The following is a 19,265-nucleotide window of genomic DNA, read 5'->3' as shown; positions in this document are numbered from 1 at the left end:
GACATGTTGGTCGTTTTTGTGACGGGTGGCAGTAAGGAAAGACGACTTGAACACCGAGTATATCTTTATAATATAGTTCAATGAACCCAGATTCCTTCAAATTCTGAAGATTGTCTGGAGCAACCGCAGAACCCAAGTAGAATGCTTTTAAAAGTGGAAACAAGACACTCAGGACATCCAAGGTCAAAACCACGTCCTCTATCAGGTGGGCTAAGATGTCCTAATATGCTCTCCAGTAGCGTGCAATCCTGGCATTGTGAATGCACTAGAGACACATCTGAAAAACAAGAAAAGCAATCTGTAAGCAAACCACACAATAACTGATGAAAAACAAACTGAAAAAATATGTTTATGAGTATACCTGCTATAACACTATAAATACATAGCTAACAGCAAGACATTTTCCTTACACAGAAGCACTTTTAACACCGCAGGTTACCCACATTCTGCATTTGAGTCACAGATACCATTACTGATTCATTTTATTACCATGAAAAAAAATGATAACCTGAATACCAATATTGTTCACAAGAATAAGGGTTAACCAACTTAAATAAACCTGAGCAATGTTTAGCAAACTAATTATAGATTTTGCCCTTATCTGGCCTGTAGGTCTCTTAAGGTTTGGAGTTATGCAATGCTGGATAGGTGCAATGTTTTCTATTTGTAGGAAAAACATTAGAAAGGAATTCACATTCATTTTTATATAAATAATGCAAAGCAAAAAAAGTGTAAAGTTTCAGCATTCATACAGTCAGTATGATAGATGAGGATTTTGCTACCTGTCAATTTATATCAGTACTTTTTATTGAATGTGTCCAGTTTCTGAGATACCACATATAAAACTCACTATGAATATTTGTTTAGGGAAAGTTTGTCCTCTCAACTCTAAACTACACTCTGACATGTGTACAGCACTGGTCCAACGTTGTCCATGGATCTGTCCTGGAGGATCCATGAACGATCGCAACACAAGTGACGGGGGGGGGGGAGAGTGCAGCACAGTGCCGCTCACTCACTTGTTTCCCCCCTACCCTCTCCATAGAGCAGAACGGCGCTGTATGTATAGCACGTGTTTATGCATCCTTCAGTCTTCATGCATCTAACCTGTATGTAGCTTTACATTATCCCCAACACCTGGTTTTTTTCTGAGAGATGCTGAAAGTGAACAATGTGCTGAACACATTGAAATGGAACTGGAGGATGTCATTGATGGGAAGGTAACATGCTAAATTGAACAAGAATGCTAGACTGTTCCTTCCTTTCCTCCTTCTGCAATGCTGTAGTCGGCAAATTAAAGGGGGGGGGGGGGGGTGAACAAGGTAGAAGCCAAGGGTGTTAGGCAGGGTTGAATAATTACACAAGGAAAGGTGAGAACATTTAAATGGATAAATGGAGAATAAACAGCATATGTAACAAAAAAAAGATCAATCTAACATGCCTATTGCATACTGCCAAATGTGGAAAGTGTACCACAAGTAATTACGTCCTATAAATATGCAACACACAATAAAACAGAGATAGTAAAGGATGAATGTGTTACTCTGCTTTTGCTGCTCTGAGAAAATGTGATTGCCTCAACTAAATGAAACATTTTTAAATAAATTCCACTCCATCATGACAAATGATCCTCATCATTCAGCTTCCTTTTACAAAAATGAGTATACACGTCTCATCTTTGGATTCTTACACAGTTTTTCCTTGTGGTTTTCTGCATTCTGCAACATAACATTTTAGAGCTGCAAAGGAAATCAATGATAAGAGACATCCCATCTAGCAGGTGTTGTGATTTCAGGTATTAACAGAGAGCAGATAGATATGCAACATCCAGAAATTCTCAATAATGGCTGATCCTGATCTTATTGATGTCTGAGAGAGAACGCCAACTCAGGGTCACCTCCTAGATATTTTAGTGGTACTAAGGGTATGTGGCCAAATATCACCCTGTACAGTCCTTACCTGACTAGAGTAAAAGTTTTAAAAACAAATATTTTGTACACTGATAAGCGAGTTTATTTCATGATCAAAAAAAGAAAATCTACAACGGGGACCATTAAGGACCAACATGTACTGGATTAATTACCGTGTAACTAAAGGTAAGAAGAGTTGGAATAAGTTGCTTTCCAACAGTGGGCACTTATGTATTATGGCTTTCAAATGTCATTTCTATAGGTCACATTTTGTTTTGGGGGGGTTGAGCACCAATTTTCTTGATGGTGCACTTATTGTACCGTACATATGCCCATAATAAAATTATGGATGTAAAGCTTTTAGATCCTATTGCTGAATAACTGCATTTATTTATACATAGGTACTCACACATTACAGAATGTTCAACCCACTGAATTTTACAAAATTAAACTGTATGTGAAAGTGCACAAAGGAAACTTGCTAAATCAGCTTAAGTCTCTGCCAAAGTTGTATCATAGAAACAAGCAGGATAGAAAACCTGCTTCCAGATGAATAGCTTTCTTGGGTTCCCACCTCCTTTTGTCAGTTTGGAGAAAAGCTAATATTAAATTCCCAAATGTCTATTCAGGTAGAAAATGTACAGATCCACTCTGTAACACAAAAGGTTACAACTGGTTTTATAAGAATGGTTTAGATGGCATAGCAACACACGCTGCAGGCCGATACCTATACCTCACCAAATAGAAAGCTGATCCCACGCAGCACCCTACTGTCATCTTTACAATATACATGATGCCGATCTACATTTACTTCTGGCAATATCTTGAATTATCTGGATCTAATATCCCTCTCCTCATCATTATGGACTTATAATCCTAACGAGACAACTAGCTACACCCAATAACAGGTATTATCGTTCTCTGGCAATACCCTGAGGAAGCCACACGGTAAAACACGACGGGACAAGGGACTTTACGTCTTATACTTATGTTATTTAGTCAGGTATCTGACATTTATAGCTAATGGTCTACATATCCCACGCCTATTAATTGGGAATGACCACATATTACCATTGTCGTTATATAGGATTGATCGTGTGAAATATACACTACAAATTTGTTTTGTCTAAAAAAAAAAAAAAAAAAACCCAGCTTTCGATTCTCTACTTTTTATTTACTTAGATGGCATAGTATCCATGGGACTCCAGGTACTTTCCAAATGAGAAAAAAAAAAAAAAACTTAACAGAAGTCCTAAATGACACATTTTGGGGGAAATACATGTTTTTACTGGGGTGTACATATCCACAAACTATTCTGGGGCAACAACCACTTGCATTCATCTAAACAGAGAATCTACCATTCCCTCCTTTTGTTCAAGATTTGGATTTTAAAAGGACACATTATTCCAACATGCCGCACTAACAAGTGAATAATACGCATTTCACAGTTCTAGCAATTCATAGACAAACTCACATTACAGCTTTTGATAAATTGAACACTACACGAGCTTCTCAGACTTCTTTAGCAAAAGCTTGCAGCAAGTCACACACAGGTCTATAGCCACAAAAAAAATGTAAAAAGTCAGCGATATTTACAAGTAATCTTGCTGTGGTGATATACGTCTGCTGCAAGTAGTCATACGGCATGAATATGCTGAAGGAGCTAAGCCAAGTACTACACAGGGCCCTGGTTATTACTGTGGAAGCATCTTAGTCCAGAAGTCGATGATCGCCCTGGATAATGCTAGAACAAAGGTGATGTCATCCTTCTGATGAGAAAAGCTTTGTCAGTGAGAGAAAATACATTAGTGTAAGGATTACACCCACACACTGCTCTGAATGCATGAGCTGAATATGAAAAGGACACACGTGGTGCTGGTACCATTGTGAAGAATGACATTAAAAGAATCCCCCAGTAAAAACCGATAGTGGCTGCAAGGAAAAAAATTTAAAATATATACTTATCTTACACCCATTGGTTTAACCCTAGGACAATGTCTTTTGTCTTCAGGTGAGATCATGGGGAATATAAGAATTCCACCCAAACCCTTTTCCTTAGAAGTACATTTTCCAACCACTATCATTGCATGGTGGGGCCCAGATCCAATAAGCAAAATTTACATTTTACTGCAGGATCCACCTACAACACATTTCACATTAAGAATTTGACATAAATAAATGCAGTTAAAGGCTTATTCCCAAAGCAGAGTAAACAGTTTAGCTCTAACATCTTACTGTGAACGCGCCATCCCTACCAACACCACAACAGATGAATATTTCGTTTGGCAAGTGATGAGCAACAGATTGCTCCACCTGCTACACGGATACAGCAGAGAGTCAGGCCAATGCAACAAATGATCCTTACAGTGGGGGAAAAAGCAGCAGCTGGTACAAGAATTATTGGTAAAAAGCAGAGGAGGAGAGGCAGATGCTTGCAGCAAAATCAAAAACATATTAAAATCCAAACTATATCTATAAAGTTGCATTATATATAACGGTGTCAAATATAGAGATTAGTGTGTTAAAGGAGAGAAGTAAAACACAGACCGGGCATGGTTGGAGAAAATAAAATTATAATATTCACATTTTCTATCTGTGTAACAGAGAATCACAAATTATATACAAGCAGAGAATCGCACATGAAATTCCAGAGCAAGGTAAAAATTTGTGCCCCGATATGTGGCGAGTTTCTTGAATAATTCTGCCAAAATGTGTCCATATGTTGCAGCTGCATAGCAACAAGGAGACAAATAGCAACTGCCTCCAATTCAGAACACTCATCTCTTCCCCCTCACTGCATCCAAAGAAGTGTCATAAGGACATGCTCTTTGTTGATAAGGCTTTCATTATAACATGTTTGTACATTCTTTGAGGAATGTAAGTGAATGATATGCATAATTAATAAAGGACATCCTACAAACACAGGATTCTAGCTGTCAATAGGGTTCCTTTACCATGCTAGGTGTTGTGCTTTGATCAGTCTGGTCGGTTATATAGCAGCTCTATATGATGGCTTAAATGGATGAACAATGAATTGAAAAGAATTGCTAGAGTCTCACTGTACAGAGACAAGTAGAACACATCCATATACAGGACTACATTTAGATTTTAGGACTTTTGTATTTTTCACTGGTCTAAGTACTGTGTCCAGACATCATTGAATAAAGTCGTCGAAGGCTGACATCTTAAGGGTAATCCTAGGAAAAAGTGAAACCGAGTTCACCAGCAAACACTGCACCGTGTCACCATGTCCACTCAGCTTGCAATAATAATGTCCTGCGAAATCCACTGCCAAAATCCAAAATGCACCTCAGTCACATACTTTCTGTTTGGATAAAAACAACTCACGTCATGAACATGCAGGGGTTACTCTTCCAAAACAGATACTTCAGTTTTTGGATTGAATCACCTACAAATAGTATGACCTCTGTAGCCGAGAGGCCGCCTCATTTTGTAAACCTGAGTCATCACATGGAGCGTGAACAGCCAGTATATGAATAGCCAGTCAGCAAAAATAATTAGTTCTTTCCTGGCACTATACCTTCAAGGTTTCTTAACCCTTAAAACCACCAAAGTCTTGAATTGTCAGAAACTCAAAAGCTGGAGGCGAACAATCAAACTTTGCCTTTGCGCCTTAGTTGCAGGAGGTCTCGAACAGCCCTTTTTCTATATCACAATGACAGGCCTAACCAGCTGTAGATTGACATGATATAGAACACACTGACAACTTGCCCTCCTGGATACAGTCATGAAAATAGCAGCCAGATAGCTGAAAGCCATTTAACCAGAACGGTAACCCTACAGTGTAGGAATGATAATTTTGAATGGCTTTGCCAAAAAAAAAAACACACATGTGAGTTACACAACTGAACTGTACAGTGCTCAACCCAGGAAGTTTTTTGAGCCAGGTGGGAAGAAATTGTAGGCGGGTGGCATCCCCTGTATTGTGACCCAACTCTTCAGTAGCCACATAAAAACAGCCGGGTGATTACTGAAAAGTGCTGGGTGGTGCGCCCAGCTAAAAGGGGCTGGGGAGAACACCGCTGTATATATATTCTGAACACTAAAAAAGCAGAACTTACCTTCATAAAGAACGGCTGCATGCTATGACCTGAATTTCAGAACATCCTACATGTCCAACCAGATGATACGAACTCAAAACCTAATGTGCGATGTGATCTCAGATGTCTTCACAATAATAATACAGGCTTTAAAATCCACATAAAAGTGCCGTTCCTTCTATAATGCATGAATCACTTGACAACTGGACAACACTTTCACTTGTAAGGTAGACGTTTGTCTTCGTACAGTAGATGGTTGCAAACAAACTCCTCTTTTGGGAAGGAAGGGGGGGGGGGGTCTAAAAACCTGAAAATAAAGAAATACATATGGTTATCAAACTAACATTTATAACATTGATAACATACAGATGTGGAAACAGGTAAATGTAACACTAACTGTCCTCAGTCCAAAGAGATCGTCTACAGGTGCTGTTCATAGTTTTAATATTTGTCCCAGTCAACTATCACATGGCTCTGTCCCAAGTCATTTTCCCACCTTCACATCAAGACTATCATTACAGATCTGGGAACACTTCACCTGGACATACATAAGGCTCCGCAAAAGGTAATCAGTGAACACAACAACACTATACATTTTAATGCTTAACAGCCACCTATTTCATTATTATCACTTTCTTCCATTTCGGCTTGTTGCTTGGCTGCACATGTGGATGATGGACCCGATTGGCCCAAATACTGCCCTTCCCCCTCCAGTTTGTGTACTGTCAAAGGGAGGTATTGAGGAAGCTTGGTATGATTTTATTACATAATGCCATTTACTGGTTCAGTCAGAAGGATAGATGTAGTTCTCCACATAAGAATGGATCTGTGGATGGGCAAGGAGGATGGGGACTAGAGATAAATGATTACTGTACAGACACACCGTTCTTTTCACTGGAAATAATAGTTAGGAATGGTCTTCATGAACAGTGGAAACAAAAACAGCTAGACAGACAGTGTTGTTCTTTATAAGAAGCAGCAAAAGCTAGTAGCCCAAATGCCTGTCTGTAGAGGGATCATTTAGTCCAATGGTCAATCACTAACAATTAGATTAAAAAAAAAACAAAAAAACGAGTATCCAAACAATACTCCAATTTATTTGTCAGTTTTCCCAAGAGAGATTGATATAGTTCCATCTATGCAGGCAGAGGGACCAATGACACCTGTCAAGTTCCATGAACTCCATGACCCTCTGTTGACCATTCAAGTTTTCGTTTTGGAAACATGCAATGCCATCTCCACAGTTAGGCAATGTGCATAAACATTTGCATGTTTGTCAATGTGCATAAACAGGTAGTGTCCCTTGTGGAAGGCAGTCCATGCACCAATGACCTAAGTTAGTGAAAGGTGGAACAGTTTTCTGTATACCAATAATTCATAGACCTCTGTGTAAAATTGTGAATGCATTGTATCGGGTATTTATTTTTACCCTGACATTTTAAACAAATCCAGAAAGCATGGATATTTTGCTAACAGAAACCTGTAAGTACACTATACTTTTTCCACTGTATCATCTTTGTAATGTCTAAAAAAATGTTTTACATAGTAAACATATAATAAGGAATACCAACTGAACTATTCCTGTGTAATATGTATATAACAGATCGATTACAAATTCTTGCCAAACCTTTATCTTGTGAAGGTCTGTAGCTGACAGGACAAAGTTCAATGAGATAAGATAAAAGCAGTCATAAATTAAATAATGTAAACTAGAATAGAAGGAGCGGACATCCATGTTATGTGGGGTGGTTCTGTTCTTGTAACACAACATTAACACACAAATAATAAAAGAAATATATGTGTATGTTCAGAAGAATTAATAGCTCATTCACAGTACTGTACAAGCACTTTGAAAATCCGCTGCAGCAAATGAACACACACACCAGTGTAACCAACCAGCAAAGCTAGTTTAAGGTTATTTTAATATAGTTAGAGAACAGCTTTGCAGATCTTTGACTTTATGGCATTTTAGGGAGGGGAAGCAGACAGTGCAAGAAGCTTTAATATTAAAGAGGAAGGTCTGTTGAAGGTCATAATTTTTTCAGATGCCTAGTTGATATAAATGTGAACTCTAAAGCCCATTTCAGACTTGTATGTGTGTTATGCCATTCCTGGGCCCAGAGCAGTAACATTTAAAGGGACTCAAAGAATAAAAAAAAATGAATATACCAATAAACCCTCACTACAAATGCAGTTGATGCATTTGTAGTGATGCAGTTTAGCCTTGCTAAACAAAAGTTTTTGTGATGCAAAAAATAAGGTCACAATAAAACATTTCAAAACTTTTCCCATTTTTAAAGTGACCTTTACCTCTACAATTCAATTAATAAAAAACAAACATCTGTTAGGGAAATTATAAAAGATATAGTATATAAAAACGTACAATAAGCTGCTTACATTGGTGTGAACGCCCTTAAATACTTTATTGAAGCACCTTTTGATTTAATTACAGCATTCACTCTTCTTGGGTACACACCTGACATAAATTAAAGAAATGCTAATTAACTAAATAATGTTTAGCTGACCTAGTAGGATTTCCTTGATACAGCAAAAGCCACGGAGCATTGGGCTCATTGGGGAAAGGAAGCAAAACATTTCTACAACATTGGATATACAATGGAACAAAATCATCAAAACTTGGAGAAAATATGGGACAACAGCATTTTACAGGTTAAAGGTAACATTGAAAAGATGGGAAAAGTTTTGAAATGATCTATTGGGATTTCATTTTTTACATCACAAAAACCTAGAAGGTGTGTGTATACTTTTTATAGTGTGTGTATGTATGTATGTATGTATGTATGTAGACATACACCATCTCTTTATATTGTTCCCAGATCAAAACACACAATAAAAAGTATCCTCCAACCCCTATTTTTCGGTCTACAGAGTGGATACAGTACTTTAAAGGAACCCTTTAAGCCCCTCAATAGCCAGCATTATAGGCACACTCTCTGTCCATTTCTACATAATGATGGGGTACGCATACGCTCTGTGTAAAAGACATGTGCAAGGATTTCTGATGTAAACATTCCCAAAATGGAAGTTTGGTGCCATGTCCCATAGATATTTAGTAATGGGTTACAAACGCAGTAGAGGGAAAACTTTTTATTCTTTGTGAAGCTTACAAATCTAAAGAGCACAATGGAACCAGACGATCATGCTACAAAAGCACAAAGGCCATGGGGATGGGGGTTGCATTTCATGTGTCCAGCTAGGCTTTTTCATCCCTTTTTACTTCTACCCAACACGCACATACCCGATAGGTAAACCACCCACAGGCAGTAACAGCACCAGCACTTTATGACTGCACAGGAATTTAGTATAAATTGGCCTATAAAATTTACTTTTTATTTTTGTAGTGCTAATCTTTGACTTTGAAGAAACCATTGGAAGACCGGGACAAAATGCTTGTACCCTTACACAGGAAGAGGCTGAGCAAGGACTTACATTTAAATAAATCTGCAAAATGTTTACATATCGGAAATGACTTTTGTAGCTGTAATAAGGCTTAGTGTTTAGGTTTAATTGAAGTTTTCATTGGTTTCTACTGGTCTAAAACTTCCCCACTCTACCTAAAACACACATCAGGTCAGTTTATAGGTGGAGGGGATGCAAAAATGGTGTTTTATTTAAAAAAAGCAGATTGGTGTGAATCTTGTGTCTTACATTTACATGAGAAGCTGAACATTTCCCTGCACTAGAATAGCCGAGATTCCCTATTATGGGAAACTCCATAAGCATTACAGAGTGGGGAAGTAATGACAGGAAATGCAGGAAACCAGGCTTCCTGAGTACAATGTAAAGAGGTTTTCTACTCTTTTCAGAGCTATTAGCTACCATTTTTTTTTTTTTTTAAATCTCTTTGGTGACAGAAGAATGAGGTCACATCTACTCTGTCCCAAAGCTAAAGAAAAGCTACATTTCTTTAGCTGAAACTACAGGCAAAATAAAAAATGCAGTCACCAACGTTAACAGCAGTTTTTGGATCAACAGGTAAAACAAATAACACTAATAGGGATGCTTACAAAAATCAGCCCGTATTTACAAAGTTCACATTGGATATTTGTCTTGTCCCCTCTTGTCTTATTGTTAATAAAACCTTTCCTATTACATGTCCGATTTTAGATGCAGTGACAATCAAGATTAGAAGACTGAAGAGGGAGCAAGTAATGGGCTGTAAACCACTTTCTGAAAGCGAGGAGGCGTGCAATGTAAAATCTCTATAAATAAAAGAAATCTAATCCAGGGAATGAAATAGGTGAGTCAGGGACAGTTCAGGTTGGAAGAAAATGACTAGATTATGCTAGAAGTCCATCAACTAGAATCAAATAGGAATGGGATATGACTTGCTCTCGCTTCTACCTTTTAGAATATAATTTCATATTTCTCCATTTTCTTTCCCGATGTCTTGACAGCCGTGATTATAAGGCAAGGGTAAACGTCGCTCAGTTTACTTTTAACGTGCAAGCACTTAGTGATAATCAAAAGTACAGTGTAGAGAATAGTAATTTGACAATGCTTCAGTGCCAAAAAATGAATATTTCAGTGAAGAGTTGAAATCATGCAATCACTGGAGAAGCAGCAGACTACAAATGAGAGAGCAGACGGCCTCGGTTTCCCTACACCATGTCCATCAGACCCATTCCACACAGCTCACTGTAGAAAGCAGAATCAACCAGTCCTCAATCAGCCCCCATCATTAAAACAAATGGGATTACTTGAATTGCTTTTTTAATACAGGTATTTTGGGGTACAGGTTTTGAGATGGTTCATGCAGTGTCTCAGAGTGGTCTGCTGCTCAATTGCTTTGATAAACGTCCAACCCCTTCACCAAATGCAAAATTGCTAATGAACACTCCAAGACGGTCAAAAAAGGGGTGCGGAGAAGCAGTACACCTGCCTGAATTTAGCCTAAAGCATACTTGTAGACTAGTAATGCTAGTAAAAAGAAAGTAATGCACGTTTAGATTTGCAACATTGCTAGAATTACACACACACACACACACACACACACACACGACTAGCCACAGACCAAATCAACACCATGGAACCTAGGTTTAAAAAAAATGAATTCTGCTGTTGAATAAAAATGTTGCTAACAATAAAGTAGGATGACATAAGTCAATAATAGATATACAATAACTGTCTTTCAAATTAACTGACTTTGCTACTGAAAGAACTGATTGAATGATTAATATAAACATCAACATTTCCCTACTTTCATTCCATGGGGAAACCACCAAAATGTAAGTCAGATGTTGCCAAGTATCCCAACAAGGAATAATATGCAGGAGTCCATTCTATGTACATCATTCACAGGCTGAGCCACTATTAGAACAGGGGCCAAGCTTTATATCGGGGTTAGACCTGATGCAGGGCTCTCTCCCGGACTGTGCCGACATTATAGCCATAGCACGGACAATGAGATGAAATTATAATTTTTGCCATTTCTGGAACTGAAACTGTTCTCATTACTTTGTGATTTGTCTAAGGCAGGGGTCAGCAACCTTTACTATCAAAAGAGCCATTTTGCCTCCTCTTCCACTAAAGAAAAATAGTCTGGAGCCGCAAAACATAACACAGTTTATAAACGTTTAAAAGTTTTAATATTTTTTTAATTTTACCTGTTACAACACGTGTGCATGTGTAGGCCTACTTTGAAATAAATTAAACACTGAACTATGCCCCTAGAAGCCTCCAGCTTCCAACGTATCATCCTGTTACATTAGCTGGAGGCTTCTAACGTAACAGGGTAGATTTTTTTGATGGGCAGAGTTCTTTATGTTCTGACGATGCCTTAGCGATGAAATTTTAAGGGGTGTTAGCCACAGGTGTCCCTCATTTGCAGCTTTAGTTTTGTTCACCTGTACCCCCCAATCTTGAGTAATTGGGGTTCAGGTGCTAGAAGCCTCCAGCAATGTGTAACAGGGTAGATTATTTTCATGGGCAGAGTTCTTTATTTTCTGACGATGCCTTAGCGATTCAATTGTAGGTGGTGTTAGCCATAAGTGTCCCCCACTTGCACCTCTATTTTGGTCACCTATACCGCCTCCCCCCCGTTTCAGAGAAATTGGGGTTCAGATGCTAGATGCTTCCACCAATGTGTAACAGGGTAGATTTTTTTGATAGGCAGAGTTTTTATGAATTTTTAGGAGGTGTTAGCCACAGGTGTCCCGTACTTGCACCTCAATTTTTTTTTACCTGTACCCCCGTTTCCAGATAATTTGGGGTTTAGGTGCTAGAAGCCTCCAACAATGTGTAACAGGGTAGGGGTTTTTTTGATGGGTGGAGTTTTTAGCAGGTGTTAGCCACAGGTGTCCCCCACTTGCACCTCTAATTTTGTTCACCTGTACCCCCTTCCTGTTCCAGAGAAATTGGGGTTCAGGTGCCTCCAGCAATGTGTAACGGTAGATTTTTTTGATGGGCAGAGTTCTTTATGTTCTGATGATAGCCTAACAATTAAATTTTAGGGGGTGTTAGTCACAGGTGTCCCCCACTTGCACCTACATTTTTGGTTTTGTACATCTCCCCGTTCCAGAGGAATTAGGGTTCAAAGGAGGGGGATGTCATTGTACACACCCATTTGTACACGCCCCGTGGTAGATCTATTTCATTGGTAGATTTTTTTCATTAGAACACCGGATAGGGAATCCCCCTCCTCCGCAGTGTCTTGGGAGGAAGGGGATCCCCCATCAGAGATCTCCCCGCGGCAGCCGAAGGGAGCTACAACAAGGAGGCTGAAGAGCCGCAGGTTGCAGACCCCTGGTCTAAGGGATACCAAACAAGCAGGCTGTATTCAAAGCAGTACACACAAAATTAAAGAACTTGCAGTAAATCAGCAAGGTCTGCTAACTTAGTGAGATCACAACCCCCTTTAACTGAGATAAAAAAAAAAATAAAAACATGGAGCTGGGCAAGTGTAATGTCCTCTAGCTTCTGTACTAAAATAAGTTTTTAAGCCACACACTAAATGGGTAAAAATGTGTTTTCGTGCAGTGCAGTGAGCAAAAATGTACACATGCAAAGAGTCCTTAGCGCATGGTAATCGTTTAGGTACAAAGCTTCCTGGGATTTATCATTTTGCTATTTAACTGTTCATGTTAAAACGTCAAACTACACTAATGGTGTCATAATGAGATATGAGGTCTTTAGTCCTTTTAATGAAAAGTTCTGACAAGCTGGGTTTCTTTATCATGACAAAAAAGACTGTATAACAAACACACACAACACAGAGGCTATTACAGCACATGGAGTCACACAGCCCTGTGTACGGCTCGGCACAATTCTGGGCTGTGAAGAACTAATTCTGCTGGACGTGCTCAGAAGTTTTGCCATCCCTCCAGATTCCAATCTTCGGCAGAGATTGGGTGAAGAGGAAAGAGGGGATTCTTTTTGGCAGGAAATTCTGCAATACTGCGTTTCTGCACTTCCTACAAATTATGACAATAACCTTCTGCGGCCCAAAAACCACTGACTGTTTATAATGCTGTAAAGTTACATCAATTTCTAAAATTACTACAGATACTGAAACATGTGGGCAGCATATATTGTCAAAAAAACTACATGTCAGCAGGGTAAAAGAAAAAAAATAAAGATTAAAATAAATATGCATATCAATGGAAACCTTTCAATCATTTCCTTTTATGTTCCAACGTGGTCACAGCTACCAATAGTTCTAAACCACAATACAGAAGATGAGATATTTATATCATATTTTGAAGCAGCTTGGGGCATTCCCCAGAATACACCCAGACATGTACAGATAGGGATTGTAGTAAAATCTTCATACTTCAGGTATGTAAAGTCCACCTCCTATGGTCCTACCAACTACAATAGCTCAAGCAGGAATGTCCTCAAGTCAATGGGTCAGCAGGGATTTGTTCCTAATTGAATGGAGGAGGAGAGGCGATGATTGCAATCTGAACAGTCACCAATCTTACTAAATTTGCAGGCAAGTCAAGTTTATAAAGACTACAAACTACCAGTGCTTGTATGTGTTGCAACCCTTCATGACGTTATATATTATAAAGTGAAAAAAATACATGTAACCCTAAACCAATATAGTTTCTTCTTAATCTGGGTGTGTAGTATCAGTCTACACAGACAGCTCATCCGCCCGTATCTAGAAGCAGCACATATTTTAATTGTGAATGTGCCGCAACCATAACCATAACTCCGCTGTCAAAAGCAACTGTGATCATTTAAAGCATATCCAAACCCAATGTAATGGCTGTGGTGTCTGCATTAGTTTTCAGGTTTTTTACCCTTTATTTTCCAACACGTGGGGATTCTGTGAACAAGCTCACTGTCCCTGAGCAATTACACTATGTGCGACTCCACTGTATGAAGGAAGTCATGATTGCTAACCAGGCTGGACTTTGTAATGAAACAAGGCAGGCATGTATAAAGAGTGTAGTAGTATACATAAAATGGAAACAAGAAACCTAAGACTTTTTGTCCTGCTGGAGTTCCAGTGAGGGTATTGTTAGGTTGCAGCATACAAAGACATTTAAATACCTGTTGCTCTTCCCACTTTAGGGAAATATTGTAGTGTGTCAGCTCCATAAATTTTGGTTTGATAAAACCTAGTCTTACTTCTAAGAAACACCTTTGGGATGACAAGTGTGAACCAGATCACCTAGCCCAGAGAGGGCACGTTTAGAATATGTCCAATAGTTGTAAATGGAATGTCCAACAAACTCAAAAAGGTTGTTTTTTGTGTGTTCAGACTCATCAGCTGCCTATTCAAACTTAATAGGCTGCTGCAATGAAAGTTAATGCATGAATAGATGTTTGAAACAGCCATTAATGATGACTGAAAAGAAAAAAATAAACCTGTATTTTCAGGTGGGGTTGAACAATACATATTTGCTTCAGAAGACAGAGGAGGAGAACAGCAAATCAGGCTGGTATAAAGAATGGGGGAAAAGAAATATATGGCTCCTGCTAAATGTCCAATCAATGTCATATTGGAGCCATCTCCTAACTTTTCACAACTAGCTCCTGGATTTCAGGACAATTTGTTCTTGCCTGTGTAACTGAACAGTAAACCAAAATACAATACTGTCATAAAGCCCAAAATTGTAAGCAGACAGGTTCATTATTGTAGAAGGGACAGGTGATGTTCCACTTGGTTCCGATACTTTGTCCATCCTGACTAGAGTAGGCAGAAGGATGCAACTCCCATGGTCTCGATCAAGCAGGTAGGTTTATATTATTGCAGAAAAGACATCTTCTGTCCCTTCTACAATAATACCCTACCTACAATTTTTTCTCTCCTAAATTTAGTTCTGCTTTAAGTCTATTAACCTAACATGCAATTCTCCCTGCCACACACTACCAGAATTTGTTCTCTTGAAGTCCGTGGTGGTGCAGACAAGTATTAAACTCCATATAATAGGAAAACACAAAGTTAAAACACAAATATGAGCGTTTTACCTACCAAAATGATTTATATATGTCTATTTAGTCCTGAGATATCTAAAACACAACAAGCCCAAACTAACGGGGTGGGAATCCAATGCTGCCGCTTTTCTTCATTTACAGTTCTCATCATTCCTACCATGTGACAGAAGATAAAAGATAAAAAATGTATACTCATGAGCTCACCTATCACTCATCTATCTAAGCTCGTCCTCCTATAAACATGCTCTGCACTGCAACACACCCACTTGCCTTCTTGTGCTGCTTCTCTATTCTTCTATCCAAGCACTGCTGCAAAATAGATTGCATTGTTCAGCATCAATGGCATGACATACGTTGGGGAGCTGTGCTGCTAATCTTTGTGAGACCCCTAAGAATGTATGTGCGTTGCAGCGCACCACAGCACAAGGCGCAGCATCCTGTGCATTTCAGCCCACTTGTTTGAGAGTGCAATGAAGCGTAAAGTGCTGTGTTGACAGGGATGCACCCATATCCCCCTCCAGCCAAGTTTTATTCTAGCAAAAAAAGATACTAAAAAGCTATTCTGTTACATTACAAAAGTAAAAATCATTCCAACCATACCCTACTATAAAACTTCCACACCATACAGAACAATAGTTGTATGACAATATTTTAAATAAACACTCAGATTCTCAAGGTCAGTGTCAGAAAGACTTTTTATGCATTTGCATTTCCCAATCTAAAAAGAATGCAGCATTTTCTGCTCTGCAGTGTTCACTATAGGTACAAAGCTCATGGTGATAACAGCTTATATCACACTAAGCAGCTGTAATTGTAGACCTATGGATATTAACGGCTTCATAGAAACAGGTGAAAAGGTTAATTTAGTGCAACTAACAAAAATCAATCACTGCAATTGACCAATAAGAAAAGGCAAAGTCCTCACTGAACATAATTTAATGCATTCTGAGTTCCATGTCCGACAATGACAAATATCTGACAGTAATCACATCACCAAATGCTATTAAATAAAATGCAAAGAGACAATTGAATGCAGAATGATAATTTTGGCCATCACAAGAAAACTGCAGCCAAATTTAAAAGTCATTTCATACAAGCCCCTGGCCACCAGCTACGGGCAGCAAACACCAGACCAGAAGTAACGTTGTGTAGAGATGCAGCCTCACTACCATTTCCTGAAAAGCTTTTCTGCTGAGCAATGCATTGCAACAGACAATATCTGCGGGCCCTATTGAAAGTTATAATAAAAAATAGAAAGAAGGACTCTACTGCAGACAGAGATGGCAAGGTAATAGTTCAAACCTGGGCTAATTTACAGCTATGACATTGATCTTCTCTGTGCTTGCCCAAACACATGCAAGTCTCAAATATTAAAGGATGCATCTGAAAGTAACACCATCATGATATTCAAGTCATGAGACAAGGAGGTGCAATACTCCAGGTCACAGAAGAATATAAAACATGCTGAAGCATTTTGAGCCTAGTTGTAGGCACACTTGTACTTTAGGAGGGAGAGCAGCTATTATAATAGTAGGTAACATAATGCAACTGACTGTTCACACATCCTTCATATAGCATTCTATAAACAATATTTACATATTTTGTCATTTACCTATGTCATACTGCTTAAAAATTACAAGCTTCGTTTGAATGACAGAATCTGTCAAAACAACAGCATGTCTCCCCAGAAATCATTATGTTCCACCTGACCACTGGAAGCGTAGGTGTAAGAAGTAGGAACAATCTACCGCCTATACCAGAAAACAGAAAAAAAAAAAGACAAATATAGTCTAATGATGGCCACAGAAAGGCTGACTACAATTCAAGCACTGCTTGGAACCTGGCTGAATATGGAAAGAGCAGCAGACTGAGCAGTCAGTGCGCTGCTCACTCACATCGGTTGACGTTTTACATTTTGCATGAGCACATATTGTCGGTTCCCAAGCCTGCCCCTCCAGTTCCCAATATTAAAGACTGATGTATCAGGAATAGAACAAAAGGCCGATGTCATGTTAAATATAAAATGCAAAAACATAACAGGTATATGTGAGAATGAGAAGTGCAATCAAACCAAGCTTTATCATGGTGAAAAAGCATAGAAAGTAGGACAATCTACTAGCAAATTTTAGGCTGAGCTCTTCTGTCGTGCAGCTATTAGTAGCACCCAAAATGTGTCCAGAAACAGTGCTCACCTCAGAATCTTTTTTAAGCCGGGTGGGAAGAAATTTTAGGAGGGTGGTGGCCCCTGTATTGTGACCCAACCCATCAGTAATCACCCAAAAATAGCCGGGTGGTTGCTGAAAAGTGCCGGGTGGTGCACCCAGCTAAAAGGAGCTGGGGAGAAATCCTGACAAGTGATGGGAAGAGATCCGATAGAGGCCTCCATGATCACCAGGCTCATCCATGATCATGTGACCTTGTTAAAATGAGAAATCACACCTAATTCACCCATGTGAATCTAACCAACACCTGGTGAACATTTATAAATACAGTAATCACAATATATGGGGGTGGTGAATGGAGGAAAATGTTGTCATACTAATGGAACATTTGGCATTGGGTGCATCACACTGAAATTTTCATTTTTTTAAAAAATGACCTCTGGTTTATCATTTGTGTGCAGATCAGCAGTGACTGTATGGGCATTGCAGCCATGACAGATCTTATAATACAGATCAGAGGAGTCACTATGGAGCAGCACCCCATGTATATGGTGCAAAGACTGGCACAACATCTATGGCCATCTAATGCATGGCCACACCAAGGTTTTCATTGCCACAATGACTGGGATCAATCATTACAATCATACATGTCTGAGCAATGACTGGAGGAGCCTGTATGGTGCAATGATTGGCACAGCACCTCCCCACTCCCCTTGGCGTCATGTACCTGACAGCTGTCCGTACAGTGTGAACCGCTCCCAGGCTGGGGAATGCGTCTCCTTGTTCCCCGCCAACAACACAGGACGTCCGGATATCAGCTGTACGGCCTCCCCTCCGCCGTCTCCGTTACACGGCCAGCAAACATCAGAAGACGCCCCGGAGCCTACGCCCTTTCACCCCCGGATGGAGAAGCAAGGGAAGGAGATGGATTGCTGGCAAAGTGACACCGGATGTCGTCACTTCCGCCCTTATCCTAAAGACACGCACGGTCGCGCCCATCTTGTACAATCTTTATTGACAACTTGTTTCCTTGTACAGTCATTGGGTAGTGCTTAGTGGAAGGTGTGTGGGCGCTTTGTTAAGCAATAATTCTGAATCACAGAGACAAATTTGTAGAAGAGCATGAATGCAAATGTGGCCTTGTCAAATTACTTTTAAGCACATGGCTGATATATAAGTTAGTGCTCAAAAGGTTTATTGATATTATTAATATTATTATTAATATTATTATTATTATTATTATTAATAAATAGAATTTCTATAGCGCCAACATATTACGCAGCACTGTAAATTATATAGGGGTTGTGAATGACAGACAGATACAGACTGTGACACGAGGAGGAGAGGACCCTGCCCCGAAGAGCTTACAATCTAGGAAGTTTATTAATAATTATTACTAATAATATTATTACTAAACAGGAATTATATAGCACCAACATATCCCGATGCGCTGTAAATTAAATAGGGGTTGCAAATGACAGACAGATACAGACAGTGACACAGTTGGAGATGACCCTATCCCGAAAGTGTGGAATAAACAATTGAAATTATTGGTTAAATGTAATAAAAAATATTTATATTGTGCCAAAGTGAACATTTTTTGCATATTTTCAGCACACCTCCTATGGCACCACAAAATGGCGGATCCAGCACCCTCCAAGCTCTTTGTGCTCCAACTCCTCCCTTCCCCATGCTTCTTCCATGTCCCATGGTGATTCTTTTCA

The 19,265-nt window shown here is 39.2% G+C and overlaps 1 long non-coding RNA gene across 1 annotated transcript; it reads right to left on the bottom strand.

The window, feature by feature from the left end:
* Nucleotides 1-18,464, bottom strand: LOC140341066 (uncharacterized). The gene is made up of 3 exons (XR_011922796.1): nucleotides 18,269-18,464; nucleotides 5,993-6,278; nucleotides 1-277 (listed from the first exon to the last, which is right to left on the bottom strand). It is a non-coding gene; the product is annotated as an uncharacterized lncRNA (long non-coding RNA).
* Nucleotides 18,465-19,265: the final 801 nt, after the last annotated feature.

The sequence above is a fragment of the Pyxicephalus adspersus genome, chromosome 11 (genome assembly GCF_032062135.1).
Source record: "Pyxicephalus adspersus chromosome 11, UCB_Pads_2.0, whole genome shotgun sequence".
NCBI classification, from domain to species: domain Eukaryota; kingdom Metazoa; phylum Chordata; class Amphibia; order Anura; family Pyxicephalidae; genus Pyxicephalus; species Pyxicephalus adspersus.
This window is presented reverse-complemented; position numbering and strand designations above follow the sequence as displayed.